The 19,000-nt window shown below is 35.7% G+C and overlaps 1 pseudogene; it reads left to right on the top strand.

Annotated features, from left to right (window-relative positions):
- Positions 1–438: 438 nt before the first annotated feature.
- LOC136404253 (uncharacterized) overlaps positions 439–19,000 on the top strand; it is a 28,809-nt pseudogene continuing 10,247 nt past the window's right edge.

Raw genomic sequence — 19,000 nt, forward strand, 5'->3', positions numbered from 1 at the left:
CTCCGGACATACCAGGACTTTTGATTCAACACCCACATGCTCCAAGCCCCCAAGGAGGAGCATTCCAGACATACCAGGGCTTTTGCCTCAGTATCCCCTCAGGCTCTCCCAAACACTATATAACTCACCCCTAGTCTGTAACTGGTGCTCTTCTCCCCCGGGAGAAGTGCCCGGCAGGGTTCCTTTCTTCCTTTCAATAAAGCCTGTTACTCTGGTAAAAAAAAACAAAACAAAACAAAACAAAACAACAACAAAAAAACCCAAAAAGGTATGATCGAGCAAAAAATTGACTAAATATATAATCAAACTCGAAGGAAATAAGACGGAGGAAGAAACACTCCATCTTCCTCACTAACCTTAATAAGGACTGCTTTCACTGGGAACTGAGAGTATAGAAACTGAGGCGGGCATAGGGTATGAATAGTACCAGGCTGTGGCATGGACATCCAAGCTGAGGAAAAACTGTGCTTGTGGCAACCCAGTCAACACAGGCTAACACTCGCGCCAAATCCAGACAAAGAAAAACAAGTGGGGCAGCCATCTGCCCTGATCTCCTGGTTGGCATACGCAGATAGTGTGCGAAAGATTCCTCCTAGAGCCCCGGGAGTGGGCGCCCGTGTTACCGGAGCGGCAGGGTCAGAGGCCTTTGTGTGGGCCGAATCCGGAGTCTCGGGGTCGTCCCTGCACCCTGAAAAAGTGGCGTGCGGGGAGTGAGCAGGAGTGAAATTCCCTACGCTGGAACTTCTCCTGGTGGGCAAGGCTCATCACCCAGGGCGAGAGGCAGCCAGCCTGATATCCTGGTCGGCGAGCACAGATAGTGGGCGAGAGATTCCCCTGGGAGTGGGCACCTGTGTTCCCCGACAGAGGAACAGAGTCAGAGGCCTTTGCATGGGCTGAGACCAGAGTCTCAGTGTCACCCCTGTGCCCTGAAGAGCGGCACACAAAAGCGAGATTCCCTACACTTACTTCTCCAGGCAAGTGGGGCGCCTCACCCAGCCATACAAGCTCGCCTCCCAACTGACCTATGCGACCCTAACTGACAAGATCTCTCTCAGGTCAGCTATCTAAGACAAGAGGGGAGATATTTTTTAGTAACTCTTGTTATGCACCTAGGGGTAGGGGCAACCTCTGATTGGCAGAGCTTGCATACTCAGGGCTATATGTTAAAAAGAGGGATTTGGCAGCTTGTAAGTCCTCCTGCTTTGCAATCAGTGACTAGGGCATCTTCTACCCAGCCAAAACAGGTTACAAAGTGCCAATAACCTGGGGAAAAGGGTCCCATAGAGTGCTGAGACATTCGGGACATGCCTAGAGGCACATAGAAAGGCACCTTGAAAACAATTGGCTCCCAGCCCTGCCTGATTATGCTACCGGCTCTGACTGATTGAGCCTAACCCAGAGCCCTGCGCTGAGTGGGAATAGAGTGGGGATTTGCCAGCTCTTTGAGCCTCTTACTCTCCAGGCAGAGGCAGCAGCAATCCCATATCTGGATCATCAGGCTGCTAATTCAGGAAGGAAAGACTAGGTGAGAGGCTCCGGGAAAATGAACTCTCTCATTGTCGGAGCCTGCAAATGCTAATGAGCCTCAACTGCCAATGAAACTGAAGCCCAATATATGACATAGCCATAGAGACTTATCAACTGCAAACCTCTACCTAAACGTGCCAAAGGGGCAGAACTAAGGGTACAGAGTCACTGACCAGGAAGAGGGAGAGAAAAGAAAGAGCAAGAAGATAACCTCTCAAAATCAAGAATAATCCACAGACTTTATAACCTATCCCATTTTATTATATTTGTTTGTTTGTTTCTCTTATCTTCTTGTCTTGATTATTTTCTACCTCTTCCAATTTGGTCATTTAATTCTCTGCCGGTCTTACTCTCACCTTTCCTTGAACTACACTATCCATAAGTGTTACATCTCTCATTATCTTTCTATTACTCTTCCTTTCTCTCTATGAGGGTTGCAATCCAAAACCCTTAACTCTCTCTCTCTTTTTGTTTTTTCCTTTTTCTTCTTTTTGTGTTTTCCTCTTTCTTTTTTTCTCCTTCTATATTAGTTTCTTTTTTTCTCCTTTACTTTTCCTCTCTTTCAATCCTCAATCATGAACAAATTATTTTATCTGGGACTCAAATTTTTCTTTGTGGTGCTTTGGGGGTTTTTTACTTTGCTTTTTTAACTCAATAGCACTGCTCCAAACCCTGGCTCTTCATTTTATCTAGTTTTTGCTCCACTAAATACAATAGTAATTTTTTAATCTTTTCCCCCTTTTTCCTGTTTCCTTCTTATTCCTCTCATTATATCTCTTTGTTAATCATCACCTAAAAGCAGATCATTTTATTCTTGACCCAAATTTTTTCCTTTTTTGCATTTTGTGGGTCCATACACCCTTTTTCTGCCCCTTTATCACTTTTCCCCAACACAGGCCCTCCCTTATAGGTAGTTTTTGTTTTATTTAGCACAATATAATTCACAGTTCACCACAAAATTTCCTCAAGAAGGAGAGGAGAGGAGAAGAGTGAAAAAAAGGGGAGGAAATAATTATTTTTTATTTTTTACCTTTTTATTCTTTATAAATTCTCATTAGTACTATCAACAAAACCACCCTCAGATGCCATTAAGGAAAAGTAAATTGAATGTCATGGATACAAAAGACAAAGATGTAGCACAGATAGATGAGGAAAAATCGATGGAGAAAAAATTTAATATATTAGAAATTTGGAGCTAAATGACAAAGAATTTAAAATAGAAATCCTAAAAATACTCAGAGATATACAAAAAAACACAAAAAGGCAATTTAGGGAGCTCAGAAAACAATTCAATGAACACAAAGAATATATTACCAAGGAAACTGAAACTATAAAAACAAATCAAACAGAGATGAAAAACTCAATTCATGAGCTGAAATACAAGGTAACAAGCTTAGCTAATAGAACAGGCCAGATAGAAAGTAAGATTAGTGAAATAGAACACAAGCAACTTGAGGCACAACAGAGAGAACAAAGAGACTCAAAAATTAAAAAAAATGAGAAATCCCTACAGGAACTGTCTGACTCCATCAAAAAGAATAACATAAGAATAATAGATATATCAGAGGGAGAAGAGAGAGAAAATGGAATGGAGAACATATTCAAATAAATAATAGATGAGAACTTCCCAAGTCTGTGGAAAGAACTGAAGCCTCAAATTCAAGAAGCAAACAGAACTTCGAGATTTCTTAACCCCCAAAAACCTACTCCAAGGCACATCATAATAAAATTGGCACAAACCAACAACAAAGAAAAAATTCTCAAGGCAGCCAGGGAAAAGAAGAATACAACATATAAAAGAAGGCCCATTAGATTATCATCAGATTTCTCAACAGAAACTCTACAAGCTAGAAGAGAGTGGACCCCAATATTTAAAGTCCTGAAAGAGAGGAACTTTCAGCCAAGAATACTATACCCATCAAAGCTATCCTTCAAATATGAAGGAGAAATAAAAACATTCACAGATACAGAAAAGGTGAGGGAATTTATCATCAGAAAACCCCCACTCCAGGAATTACTAAAAAGGGTTTTCCAACCAGATACAAAGAACAACAACAACAAAAAACAAAAACAAAAACCAGAAGTAAAAGCTCCAACCAAGAATACAATAAAACCAAATTTAAACTGTGACAACAAAAACAAACAAAAAAAGGGGGAGAGGATGGAAATTAACATTAGCAAAGGACGATGGAGTACAGAAGTACTCACAAGATAGTGCATTACAACGAACAGCGTAAGAACCCTTTTCATTACTTAATGGTAACCACGCTTGAAAAAAGCACCACAGGAGCACATGATTTAAAAAAGATAGCAACAGAGGAAATAAGTATGGAATACAACCAAACAAAAACAAAGGAAAGAAAAACAAAAGAGAAGAATCAAACAAGACACAAAACTGACAGAAAGCAATGTATAAAATGGCAATAGGGAAACCACAAGTATCAATAATTACACTAAATGTAAATGGATTAAACTCACCAATAAAAAGGCACAGAGTAGCAGAATGAATTAAAAAAGAAAATCCAACTGTATGCTGTCTACAAAAAACTCATCTAAGCAACAAGGATAAAAACAAATTCAAAGTGAAAGGCTGGAAAACAATACTCCAAGCAAATAACATCCAAAAAAAGCAGGCATAGAAATACTCATATCTAATAATGCTGACTACAAGACAGCAAAACTACTCAGAGACAAAAATGGTCATTTCATAATGATTAAGGAGATGCTAAATGAAGAAGACATAACAATTCTTAATATATATGCACCAATCCAAGGAGCACCAAAATATATAAGACAGCTACTTATTGACCTTAAAACAAAAACTGAGAAAAATACAATCATACTTGGAGACCTCAATACACCGCTGACGGCTCTAGATCGGTCATCCAAACAGAGAATCAATAAAGATATATTGGCCTTAAACAAAACACTAGAGCACCTGGATATGATAAAAATCTATCTACAGGACATTTCATCCCAAAGTGACTGAGTATACATTTTTCTCCAATGTACATTGATCATTCTCAAGAATTAACCATATGTTGGGCCACAAAAATAACATCAGCAAATTCAGAAAAATTGAAGTTGTACCAAGCACATTTTCTGATCATAAAGCCTTGACACTAGAATTCAACTGCAAAAAAGAGCAAAAAACCCCCACAAAAATGTGGAAATAAACAACATACTTTTAAAAAATGAATGGGTCAAAGAAGAAATAAGCACAGAAATCAATAGATATATACAGACAAATGAAAATGACAATACAACATATCAGAATCTATGGGATGAAGCAAAAGCAGTGATAAGAGGGAAGTTCATATCACTTCAGGCCTATATGAACAAACAAGAGACACCTCAAGTGAACCATTTAACTTCACACCTTAAGGAACTGGAAAAAAAAAGAACGAAGACAACCCAAAACCAGCCAAAGAAAGGAGATAATAAAAATCAGAGCAGAAATAAATGAAATAGAGAACAGAAAAACTATAGAAAAAATTAATAGAACAAGGAGCTGGTTCTTTGAAAAGACCAACAAAATTGACAAACCCTTGGCAAGACTTACCAAGGAAAAAAGAGAAAGGACTCATATAAACAAAATCCAAAATGAAAGAGGAGAAATCACCACGGACATCATAGATATACAAAGAATTATTGTAGAATATTATTAAAAACTTTATGCCACTAAATTCAACAATCTAGAAGAAATGGATGAATTCCTAGAACAATACAACCTTCCTAGACTAAGTCAAGAAGAAGCAGAAAGCCTAAACGGACCAATTAGTAGGGAAGAAATAGAAAAAAGTATTAAAAACCTCCCCCAAAATAGAAGTCCAGGCCCAGACGGTTATACTAGCGAATTCTATCAAATATTCAAAGAAGACTGGGTTCCTATTCTTCTCAAAGTCTTCCAAAAAATTGAAGAAGAAGCAATACTTCCAAAAACATTTTATGAGGCCAATATAACCCTCATACCGAAACTGGGCAAAGACAGCACAAAAAAAGAAAACTACAGACCAATATCTCTAATGAATACAGATGTTAAAATACTAGCAAATCGAATACAACATATTAAAAAAATAATACATCATGATCAAGTGGGATTCATTTCAGAATCTCAAGGATGGTTCAACATATGTAAAACGGTTAACATAATACACCATATCAACAAAACAAAAAACAAAAACCACATGATCTTATCAATAGATGCAGAAAAGTCATTCGATAAAATATAACACAATTTTATGTTTAAGACTCTCAACAAAATGGGTATAGAAGGAAAATATCTCAACATGATAAAGGCCATATATGATAAACCATCAGCTAACATCATATTAAATGGCACAAAATTGAACGCTTTCCCCCTTAAATCAGGAACAAGATAGGGTTGTCCACTCTCTCCACTCTTATTTAATGTGGTGCTAGAGGTTCTAGCCAGAGCAATCAGACAAGACAAAGAAATAAAAGGCATCCATATCGGAAAAGAAGAAGTAAAGGTTTCACTTTTTGCAGATGACATGATCCTATACATCAAAAACCCCAAAGAATCTACAAAAAGACTCCCAGGAAACAATAAGCCAATACAGTAAGGTCACAGGATACAAAATTAACATACAAAAGTCCATAGCCTTTATATATGCCAACAATGAAACACTTAAGAATGAACTTAAAAAAATAATCTCCTTCACGATTGCAACAAAAAAAATAAAATACCTAGGAATAAACATTACAAGGAATGTGAAGGACTTATATAATAAAAACTACAAAGCATTGTTAAGGAAAATCGAAAAAGATAAAATGAGATGGAAGAATATTCCTTTCTCTTGGATAGGAAGAATAGATATAATCAAGAAGGTCATATTACCTAAAGCAATATACAAATTTAATGCAATTCCCATCAAAATTCCAATGACGTTTTTTAAAGAAATGGAACAAAAAATCATGAGATTTATATGGAAATATAAAAAACCCCAAATAGCCAAAGAAATCCTAAAAAAAAGAATGAATCTGGGGGCATTACAATACCTGACTTCAAACTATATTATAGGGCCACAACAATCAAAACAGCATGGTGTTGGCAGAAAAATAGACATTTAGGCCAATGGAACAGAATAGAAAATCCAGAAATAAACCCACATATATATGGTCAAATAATTTTTGATAAAAGGGCCAACAACACACAATGGAGAAGAGAAAGCCTCTTCAACAAATGGTGCTGGAAAAACTGGAAAGCTACATGCAAAAGAATGAAACTTGACTACAGTTTGTCCCCTTGTTCTAAAATTAATTCAAAATGGATCAAAGACCTAAATATAAGACCTGAAAGAATAAAGTACATAGAAGAAGACATAGGTTCTAAACTCATAGACCTTGGTTTCAAAGAGCATTTTATGAATTTGACTCCAAAGGCAAGGGAAGTGAAGGCAAAAATAAATGAATGGGACTACATCAGACTAAAAAGTTTTTGCTCAGCAAGAGAAACTGACAATAAAATAAACAGATAGCCAACTAAATGAGAAATGATATTTTCAATCAACAGCTTCGATAACGGCCTAATATCCAAAATATACAAAGAACTCATAAAACTCAACAACAAACAATCCAATAAGAAAATGGGAACAGGACATGAACAGAGACTTCTCCCAGAAAGAAATACAAATGGCCAACAGATATATGAAAAGATGCTCATCTTCATTAGTTATTAGAGAAATGCAAATCAAAACTGCAATGAGATACCACCTTACACCTGTTAGATTAGCTATTATTAACAAGACAGGTAATAGCAAATGTTGGTGAGTCTGTGGAGAAAAAGGAACCCTCATTCACTGTTGGTGGGAATGTAAGGTAGTACAACCATTATGGAAGAAAGTATGGTGGTTCCTCAAAAAGCTGAAAATAGAACTACCTTATGACCCAGCAATCCTACTGGGTATATACCCCAAAACTCAGAAACATTGCTATGTAAAGACACATGCAGCCCCATGTTCATTGCAGCATTGTTCATAGTGGCCAAGACATGGCAACAACCAAAAAGCCCTTCAACAGAAGACTGGATAAAGAAGATGTGGCACATATACACTATGGAATACTACTCAGCCATAAGAAATGATGACATCAGATCATTTACAACAAAATGGTAGGATCTTGATAACATTATACAGAGTGAAATAAGTAAATCAGAAAAAACCAAGAACTGCATTATTCCATACGTAGGTGGGACATAAAAACGAGACTAAGAGATATTGACAAGAGTGTGGTGGTTAGGGGGGGAGGGAGAGGGGAAGGGGGAGAGGAAGGGGAACAAAGAAAACTAGATAGAAGGTGATGGAGGACAATCTGACTTTGGGTGATGGTTATGCAACATAATTAATTGACAAGATAACCTGGACATGTTTTTTTTGAACATATGTACCCTGATTTTTTGATGTCACCCTAGTAAAACTAATAAAAAAAAATTTTTTTAAATATTTACAGCAGGTAACTATATTTAGTAGTGCCATTATCCTAAAAGTAGTTTAGCTTGAAGCATTATCTCTTAAATGGAACAACATGGTTGCTATCTTAATGATACACCTTTCATTACAGTTTATATATCAGTGTGGAATTATATTGTGAAATATTAAAATAACATGGAGGGTTTTCACATCCATGTCCAGGCAGGATCTTACCCAGGCAGAGTTCCTATGGGCACAAGGAATGAGAAAGCTGAGAGAGACATTGCATTCTTGATATTTAAGTTTCAAAATTTGTGGTGTAAATTTAAGGGAGAAAGAAAAGCAATTATATATGATATCTGCTCACTCCTCCTGACAGAATAGATTTTTTGAAAGGTGATGGCTACTGAGAGCGGTTATTGAGTCAGATGTGAGAAACCATCATTCGTCTGAGCAAGCTCCACCCCGAACCAGTGTAAGTCACGTGATGGCCAAGTCAGACCCTGAAAACCCTTCAGGCTCCAGGCACCTGAAAGTCTGTATTAGTGACTGTCCTGGCTGATGCTGTTGAAGGAGGACAGCATCAATTCCTCCTTCAGTGGTCTGAGACCATGTGTGGGGACCAGCCTTTACCTTCTGATCAGAGAAGTGAAGTCAGACTCCATGAATGTTTGTTCAGGTTGCCACCACACGAGTTGCCACACCTAAGGCACACTGGACATCTGGTAGATGTCTTATTAGTTGGGAAAATGTTTGTACTTTTATTATAACTTTGTTTTCTTCACATATAAATGATTTGTATATTTCTTATGACGAACTTACAGCAGATGGCAGTAGAGTATATTATTCTAACAAATTCAGCCTATTACAATAATTTTCTGACAAATGAAAGTGAAGTATCTTGTTCTAACAGAATTGATTTTTTTTCCTAGAGGAACATACCCAGTAATTGAAAGACCTTTTTGATGTAACAACATTTCAATAAGGAGTTTCTGCTGCTTTTCCCACTAATGTTCTAAATGCTATCTAAAAATAATAAATTAATGAACCCTTTTGGTATGAGTGTACTGGCTAATAAGACATTTTGTTTTTCAGTTTATATTTTCTACCATTTGTTGACTGTTAATTTATCATTTGAAATTCACAAGTACCTCCATATGACATAAATCAATATGAAAAAAATCTATATACATTTACCATTAATAATCAAAATAAGTATTAGCTCAATATAAATTAAGGATTGCAAAAGTGTGCTTAGCTAGTTATAGTATAGAAATTATTTAGTTTTAGTATGAAAATTTAAAATCAAAGTTAACTTTGTTAAAATTTATCAGCTTATTATATACATTTTACCTTATGAAGTATAAGTCCTAAGATAAATACCAATCTTTATTAAAGAATGCTTTACAATATTGAAAGACTAGTGTGGCCTTTCTGTGTGTGTGATCCACAGACCAAGAAGATTAGAATTTTGGTAGGTTGTTAGAAATGCAGAATCTCAGGCTCTGAAACAGAAATTACATTTTAACAAAACCCCATGTCATTTATCTGTGTATTAATGTTTGAGAAGCACTATTCTAGATAGCATATACAATTTGAAAAATTACACAAAAATTAAATACTACAAGTATATTTAAATTTTACGGTAGACACTTAACAATGAACATAGTAAAGGAGTATGATATTGTTGGGACATTTATATATACGGAATTTAAAAAACTACAGTTGTTCTCTAAAATGTGATTGACTTTAAAATATTGAAATATATTTGCATTAATCATTTATAATATGAATTTCTAAATATCTTATAGCTTTGTATCTATTTGAATTTTGTAATATTATTTCTCATTGTAGAATGTTGCATCTAAAAAGTACAAATTATTAAAAACTTAAAATAATTAATGTCTAAGGAAAATGTTTTTGTTTACAGTCACTTTTTCTATAAAAATGAGGATGCTGGAACAAGCAAGCATCAAAACTGCCACAAAGAATATTGTTTTATGAAAGGAAGAGAAATTACTTCATAACACATTGTTATGTCCTAATGATTCGGCTCTTAACTCCCAATTTTCTTTTCCATTAATTCAATTATTTGGTTCGTGTAATTTATATGAAATGAGCTTGTTGTTATTATTGTGAAATAAATAATACACTCCTCAAAACTTCTTTACTGAGTAAGGAACCCTTTTGTTTTTACATTCACATGGAGACCTGAGAAATGTTATCAGTGGCTTAAGAACTAATTTGGACATAGTTAGGAAAAGAAAATCCCCTGACTTGGCCATAGCCCACCTAGAGGGCCTCAGCTTCCCACCTGTCCCTGGGCAAAGACTGTTGTAGTCCCTACCCCATGCAACAGAATCAATGTAATTCATGAGTTTAAATTATGATTACTGCGTTTTAGTGCTTTGGAACTGTTAATGCAACAGTTTCTAACACAGGTACTTTGTTTCTCTGTGGTGTCTTTCCTTGCTATGATTAGTCTCATTTTAAAAAATCAGTTTTTTTAAAATCAATTACATATGACATTATTTTAACTTATTTCAGCCACTATTTAAATCTCTAATATGGTGTGTGGGGGACACTTGCTTTCTTGCTTTGTTTTTGTTTTTAGTTTTATTATAGGAACTTGATTCCTGAGGTACTGAGTCATTTTTTTTCTCCAGGTGCTTTTGAAAATCATGCTAAGCATTTTAATGTAAGCCTGCTCATTTAAAAAAATAGTTTGCAAATCATCTTTCTTAGGCTCACTAAGAAAAATGAATGAAATGAGAAAGGGCTTTTAGAAAACCTTAATAGGTGGAGTGCAGATTTATCACATGGGAACCTGCTTTGCTGGAATGCACCAATATATGTCCATTGGTCAGTCTCATTCACATGAGGAAACTCTATTACTTGCTGTGAGCAAGAGAAAGGTTACCTGACCCAACTGGAGAGTATTAGCTTTTTTGTTCAGCTTTGAAAAAATTGCTTTGCCACTTAGGTCAGCATCATGATGTAAATCTTAATGAAACTTTCTGAGACAGGAGAGTAAACCAAGCTGTTTGGCCACCCTGATGCTCTCTTAATCTGCCTTTTTCTTGCTGTATTTTCCTCAGTCAGGTTTGGGGAGCACAGGTCTCCAGGCAAGACTCATTGCAGAGTGACCGTCACTCCACCCAGTCATGTCGGCCCTCTGGCATGCAAGGCTGAGGATCCCAGAGAGTCACGCACTAGTTCTCTCTCTTTGTGGAATAAAATTCTAAAAAGGAAATCAAGTTTTCATTTCACTTGAGAATTTTTTTAAACTGTCTTTTAGTTGGGATCCTAGGTTTCTATTACATATGAGTAAGTGAATGATATAATTATTGTGAAAGAAATGTTATCTGGATTATTTTAACTGTTTATTTTAGTGGATTAGTAGGAGGCATAAATATACTAAACAAACTGATTAGATTGTCTTATTCCTATAATCTTTATAGGTATAGTTATTGAATTAGACTCCGCTTTTTCTTAGAAAAGTGAATTAGTTTAAAACACAATAAGGCAGTCAAATAATCTAGGTGAAATCTAAGCAAGCTTGCAAAGAATGCAGTGTTTGGAATCATTTTCTCATTCATTCAAACAATCATATATCCTTGACAACTACTTACTGAAAGCCTGATTAGTATGAACATGTCAAGTTCTTTTCTTCTTATTAGGGACACTGCAGTGAAGAAGACACACCAGTTCCTTATGTTCATGGAAATTATGTGAGTGTGAGGAAAAAGAGAAAACAAATTAATTGGCCATTTTAGATAGTGGTACATGCCATAAAAGATAAAATGCAGTTATATGAAGGGATGACTTATGGGAGGAGATTCAAAATTTAATTAAATAGTCAGAGAAAGCAACATTTAGGATGTAACCTGTTCTACGACTGTCCTGTGGTAGAGAATTAGACGCAGAGGATATAGCAAATGCAAAGGCTTTAAGGTAAAAATGAACTTGGAGGAGGAGCAATAGGAGTGAAGCCCAACTGATAGGAGGGAAAGTTTTGGGATAAACTGGGATAGCTAGGCAGATTATTTAGGGACATGAGAAGGGGGTTGACTTTCTCCTAAGAACTATGGGAAGCCAGTGCACAGATTTAAGCAGGTGTGTGACATGCTCTACTTCATATTTTTAAAAGGTCATTTTGAAGGGATTCTAAGAGTAAAAAAGCATGAAACAAAGTATCAGGAGACCACTGGGGTGACCCAGATGACAGATGGCAAGGGCTCTAGCAGTGGAGCTAAAGGAGGTAGATTGTTTGGGGACATACTTTGAACTGGAAGTTATAGTGTAATTGGATATAAATAAAGTCTTTAGGTCAGAACAAGAAAGACTTTGACATATTAATGCATCAATATTTGGAAAACAATATATTAGCATGGGTATTTAAGGTAAGCCTTTTATAAATAAGAAACTTCATCTTGAATCTTAATAATAAGACACACATGTAGAGTTAAGAGAAATGGCAGTCTAAGATAGCAGTCTAATTTGTATTTAATTTTAGAATATCATCAGATAAATGTAATCTTTTATAAGTATATACATAAATTTTTAGGTATCAAACTAAATTATCATTTATATCCTTGTTTTAAAGATTTTTTTCAAAAATATATCTTCCAAAATATGAATGGACCAGCATAAAAGTATATAACACACAGGAAATGTCCTTCAAAGAAATAAAAGTAAACCAAATCATACTGAATATCTTAGGGAAAGTGTGTTTATTCAGTTATCTCAAACATTCAGTTATCTCAAACCCTAAATGTTTGTGTAAAAGTAGAGGATTTTATAACAGCTATTCCTCAAATTTCTCAAATTAATTAGATTTTTGACTGCACAGTTACTGGGCTATAGTCGAGGCATGGTTCTGGGCATGGAAAGCATTTCTGGATCATCTAAGGGTATCAAGGTAGAGATGCAAGGCACATGCTGCATGGCCCCCACATTTCTTTTTCTGTAATCCCTACTCCCCAGCTGTGCGGCAACATCAACACATGTGCTGATACAAACACATGTTTTTCTGCTTTCTAGAAAATCCTCATGAGTGGTAATGGGTTTTTTTGTTTGTTTTGTATTTTTCTGAAGTTGGAAATGGGGAGGCAGTCAGACAGACTCCACATGTGCCTAACCGGGATCCACCTGGCATGCCCACCAGGGGGCGATGTTCTGCCCATCTGGGGCGTTGCTCTGTTGCAACCAGAGCTATTCTAGCGCCTAAGGCAGAGGCCACAGAGCCATCCTCAGCACCCGGGTCAACATTGCTCCAATAGAGCCTTGGCTGCAGGAGGGGAAGAGAGAGACAGAGAGGAAGGAGAGGGGGAGGGGTGGAGAAGCAGATGGGTGCTTCTCCTCTGTGCCCTGGCTGGGAATCGAACTCAGGACTCCTGCATGCCAGGCTGATGCTCTACCACTGAGCCAACCGGCCAGGGAAGGTAATGGGGTTTTGACTAGGTGATAAATAAGGATGTATACAGAAGATAATGGGATGGTAAGCATTAAGAAAAGTATTTTAGGTAGAAAGGTGAAAGAAATGACAAGATGGAAGAAAATAGGAAAAGTAAGCATTGCTAAATTTTAATAGACGTTCAATGCATCATTTGAAAACCTATTTATTCAGAAATAAAATCATTATTAGACATAAAACAACAAACCCTGCAGTTAAATTTGGGGTTTAGTCATAAATTCTGGGCACAGAATTCTAAATCCTCTAGCTGGGATTCACAACAAACCTCTCTTTTCTTTTCCCCTGAGCACTAGAGAAGAGTACTTACTCTTTCCGAATGAATTTCAGAGTTAGCAGTATATGTTAGTTTACTAGGGCTGGCCAAAACAAAATGCCACAGATTGAGTGGCTTAGACAACAGAAATTCATTTTTTGCACAGTTCTGGAAGCTAGAATTCCAAGATCAAGATTTAGATTCTTCTGAGGCTTTTGCTAAACTGGTAGATGGCTGAACCTTTAGATGGCTGGCTGTCCTCATGTGACCTTTTCTCTGTGTGTGTGCATCCTGGGGGCCTCTATGCTCATATTTTCTCTTCTTATAAGGACACTAGTCTGGTTGGATTAGGACCCCCAGCCCCAATGGCCTCTTCTTAATTTAATCACTTCTTCAAAGAACTTAACCCCTCATGTGGTTACATTCTGAAGGACTGGTATTAGGTCTTTAACATATGAATTTTAGACAAAATCTAAAATACAAATATAATCCATAGTAGTATGCTCAATTTTATTTTGACTTATTAAATTATAGTATGTGGGACAATTTTATATCAACATATATTATTGCTTAGTAACTTGGCTCTAAAAAAAAAGATTTTGCCTGAAAATTATAATTACCAAAAATTCCTAATAGATATTCAGTTTCTTTTGGAATATAGCAAAGTATAATTTTTTCCTCTGGATTTGTCTTTATTATTTATTTATTTATTGAATCTCTTGGGGTGACATTGATAAGATTATATAGGTTTCATATAGCAGTATGTATAGTTTTGAATCATCTCATTTATTTTTTCTGGAAACCCCACAGAACAAACTAACAAAAAATTCACAATCTATCTTTTTAACAAAGTAATGTGTGAGAAAGAAAGTACCTGCAAATTTAAGATTATTTGCAAGGGCTTCAAAGGCAACTAAGGTGACCTGAGTGGGGAGCAGGCCCATGTGGGAGGTTTTGACAGAGCTGTGCGGAAGAAAATGAGTCCAGACGGGTCCTGTTATAGCAGAACCGGTAAATTTACCACAAATACTAATCTAGAAAAATAAGACCCGATCCTGAGGGTGAGACTTGAGATTGAAAAGAACATGAGGCCCTGGCCGGTTGGCTCAGCGGTAGAGCGTCGGCCTGGCGTGCGGGGGACCCGGGTTCAATTCCCGGCCAGGGCACATAGGAGAAGCGCCCATTTGCTTCTCCACCCCCCCCCCCCTTCCTCTCTGTTTTTCTCTTCCTCTCCCTTGGCCTCTGCCCCAGGCGCTAGAGTGGCTCTGGTCACGGCAGAGCGATGCCCCGGAGGGGCAGCGCATCGCCCCCTGGTGGGCGAGCCGGGTGGATCCCGGTCAGGCGCATGCGGGAGTCTGTCTGACTGTCTCTCCCCGTTTCCAGCTTCAGAAAAATACAAAAAAAAAAAAAAAAAAAAAAAGAAAAGAACATGACATCTAAGGAAGTTCAAGACAGAAAGAATAGAAATTTCCAGTCAGAAAAAAGATCCTTAGAAAGACAAGGGCCATTAACTTGTGATGACAACTTAGACAGAAACCAGGGAAACTGAGAGATGTTTGTAGCAGTCTTCCAGAACCTGATTAAATTCTAAAAAGCAGTGGAGGCCAGCCTTTACAGAGTTCCTATACAATGGGGAAATTGTCATTGGCTTGGGATGGCCTTGACTGGTAAAATTTGGAAAACTATCCCAGTCTCTACAAATATTTTTAAGACTGCCAGAAAGTTTTCAATTATTCAAATAACAAGTAATAGTTATAGTATTCATACAAAAAAATGTTATAAAAATGTGAAAAGTAGCACAATTTTCCTGGTGATGATAAAAACGTACTAGAAGATATGTTAAAATAAAGCTAATGGAAACTGTAGTCAGCATACCAACATGCATTAAAAAGAAATATGGAGTCATAAAAAAAGAATTTATGAAATAGAAGTAGAAGATCTCAAGAAGATAATGGTCAAACAACAGAAGTGTAAAACTACAACTGGAAATAATTGGTAGGAAAATAGAAGAAGAAGTTAAAATTTTGAGAAATAGGAATTGTTTACTAAGAACACAGAAGCACTTAAAAGGAAGATAGAAATGTGAAAAAAATATAAAATAAAACAAACATAAAAAAAGTAAATAATTATAAAAAATTGATAGATTATATAAATCACAAAGGAGATCCAAGAAATGAAGACTGATAATTGGAGACACCACTCTCCCCCAAAAGAAAACTAAAACAATAGGGCAAAATAACTATTTAAAATTATACCTAAATAATTTGTTGAAACCAAGAAACTAAACTACTTCAAATTTTAAATTGAAAGGGAACACTTTTAACAGATAAAAGTTGTCCCAGAATGATTTACATAGACATGTTTCTTAGTAGAATTATTGAACTTTAAAGATATCTGGTAAAACTTACAATTATCCAAGGAAACAATAAGTAAAGCCTATGATTTTTATATTTAATCGAGTTTGCTTCAAATATAAAGGCTATAGTGAAACAGTTTTGAATATTGAAGAGCTTAAGAAATAGTATCCAAATACAAAGGTTTAATGAGGAAATTACTAGAGGGCAGACTGTAAGTAATCAAGAAATAACTGATAAAACTTAGGCAAGAGGGCCAGTAGTTTTAGAATCTTCAGAAGATTTCTAAAGTTATAATGAAACTTCTAGTGTATGAACATGCTAAAACTCCTTCCAGCTAAAACTTTTGGGCAGTAGAATATGGAGAAGACTATCAGATGGTAACTATAGTTGTATACTTAAGAGTTCGACATCTAATTATAAAAATTCTCTAATACCAACTGTCTATAAAAATAGTGCCAATATACTTGAGCACTTCTTGGCTTTAGAATATTTTGAGTAACCAGAAAATTTCGAATTTTGTGTAAGTACATCAAATTTTTAGATCAACTTGCCTAGTTCTCTGCCTTGCAGGCAATATGCACAGAGAAACATTAACACATAGGAGCCATGGGCTTGTGATCTTGTCCATGATCTTGTACCCAGAAAATAAAATTATAGAAACCATTAACAATTGTGAATCTTGATTTTTCATTGTAAGGGAGTCATCAACTTGATGGAACGTAACTTTTTATTTTCCGTAGAAAATATAATAATTTAAAAACAGTGGAGTACATACACTAAGACTGAAAAACATGAAACCTGAAAAAATTCAATTGATTAGGCAAATAGTGGTGATTTGACAAACTTCTGAACTCTGAGATGAAAAATATTTTGTTGTAAATCACCATATTTACAAAGCAATAGTATAGACTTTTAAAAAATAAGTCTAAACAAAATGGCATTTATTACTAAATACCAAAATAACCTATACTTTGAAAAACATTCTAAAATAATATTCCAGCATAATTTTAATGAACTTTGAAAAATTTTCTAAAATAATACCCCAAAATAATACTTAAAGCAAGAGTTCTATAGCTATTTCATCGATGTCAAAATTTAATATTTTTTAATTCAGAAAAAATCAATTAAAATCAATTTGATTTTTTTAAAAAGAAATGTAATTCTACATACCACTTTTAAGCCAATGTCATACCAATATGTCCAAAATGTCTAAAGGCATACCAGCATGATTTAGAGTAAGAATCTCTTTGGAATATGAACAGAATATTGTTATTGCATAGACTGTTGACTGTATCTGCTTCTTTATTTAATGTAATTAAGACCAAAATTTTCACTTTTGTAGTTTATAAAAATTCAAGAATCCGTCAGTGTCTTATATTATGAAAATAAATATGAGGAAAGATTTGGGGGTCTTTTACCCAGCAACCTAAGCTCAGAATTGTTTATTAATCCACATAACTGTGAAATTTTGTTTTATTATTTATTCAACATAATTATTTACAGACCATTTCTGCTTACTCTGCACTGGCTGAAGATGTGTACCCATATTTTATGTCCTTATTGTCTTCTTTATAGGACATCTATTACACTGACCAGTGGGCTGTCTAGTCATGTGGTAAAGAGAAAGGAACTGGCATTTATTATTTAGCCTTTCTGTTTGAAGACTGTGAATAGTTCTAACTCCAGTAAATCAAATATGATAAAGATGAAACTGTAAAATTAATATTTCAAAAAGAACAACTAGTGTAATCAAGAGAAAGACATAGAAGCAGTTCTGAAAAAATTTTACTCTATTTGATCTATGCTGTAACAGGCTGCAGATGAGGCGGATCCTCCAGTCTCCCGTCAGAGACCAGCAAGGAGCAGAGATCGGAAATAAAATATGGAAGGCCTGCCACCCACAGAGGTACCTCACTCAGGTCATGCTCAATAAAATACTAAAAAACCTGAAGGTTGGCATGCACATCAGATCATGGTTTTTTTAAAAAAAGTCTAAACAAAATTACCCTTTATACATACTGTCAAAGAGCCCCCTATTCCTGGGTAAAGATTGAAGAAAGAATGGTTCAGTTCTCCAAAAGCCACTGGGAAATGTCAGCACCATCTAGTTAATGAATTCCTGATTTGTTTGGCATTTGTACTTTCTTAAGAAATTGCTGATGTATTTAGACTTCCTCTTCTCCTCAGCAGCAGTGAAATTTGTTGATTATGATGGCCTTATATAACATCATCCAGGCAGAAAGCTAAAAGATTACACATTAAAAAGAAACAGGCCTGTTTATTACCAGGCATTGTGCTTTCTCATATGCATATCTCTACTCCTCAGTCTTTGACCAGGTTGCTTTGTGGAAGGGGCTTTGTTAAAAGTATTTCCATGGCAGGCTTCCACTCATGAAAATGTCATTTTTCTCTGTCTGGTGGTGATAGGAAGTCTTTTTCACCTATTGAAACCTGTTAAATTTCCTTCAAATATTTTTGTTTAACTCTTAGAAAAAGTTAGTGAAGGCCATTTAAAAACATGTAGATTTAATGAGTGTTTGTACTTAAAAACATTTTTCAAAAAACTTCGCTTCTGTGGCGCAGAATAAAAGCCTGCAGTCTTGAGAGATTTCATTCAACCGGTTCAAACAATTCAGACTGTCTTTATTCCACATCATTTCCCCTTAACTACTCTTAGCATATGTTTGTTTTAGGAGATATTTCATCATCAGTAAAACTATTGCCCACTTTACTTTGGTTTGTAGAAGTATCAGCCTGGTAAGAAGCTATGAGGTTAAAATTACTCAATGAAAAATCTTTGATATGGCTTTAAAGTATAACAGAACAGGCTTAATGTCTATTATTGCCTTGACCAGAGTAGTACTATAGGTGTATCCCACATTATATAGATCTTTGAATAGTAAACTAACTTAATTACTATTCTTCACATTCTAATTTGTTCTAAAGGCAAAAAATC

Source organism: Saccopteryx leptura, chromosome 4, assembly GCF_036850995.1.
Source record: "Saccopteryx leptura isolate mSacLep1 chromosome 4, mSacLep1_pri_phased_curated, whole genome shotgun sequence".
NCBI classification, from domain to species: Eukaryota; Metazoa; Chordata; class Mammalia; order Chiroptera; family Emballonuridae; genus Saccopteryx; species Saccopteryx leptura.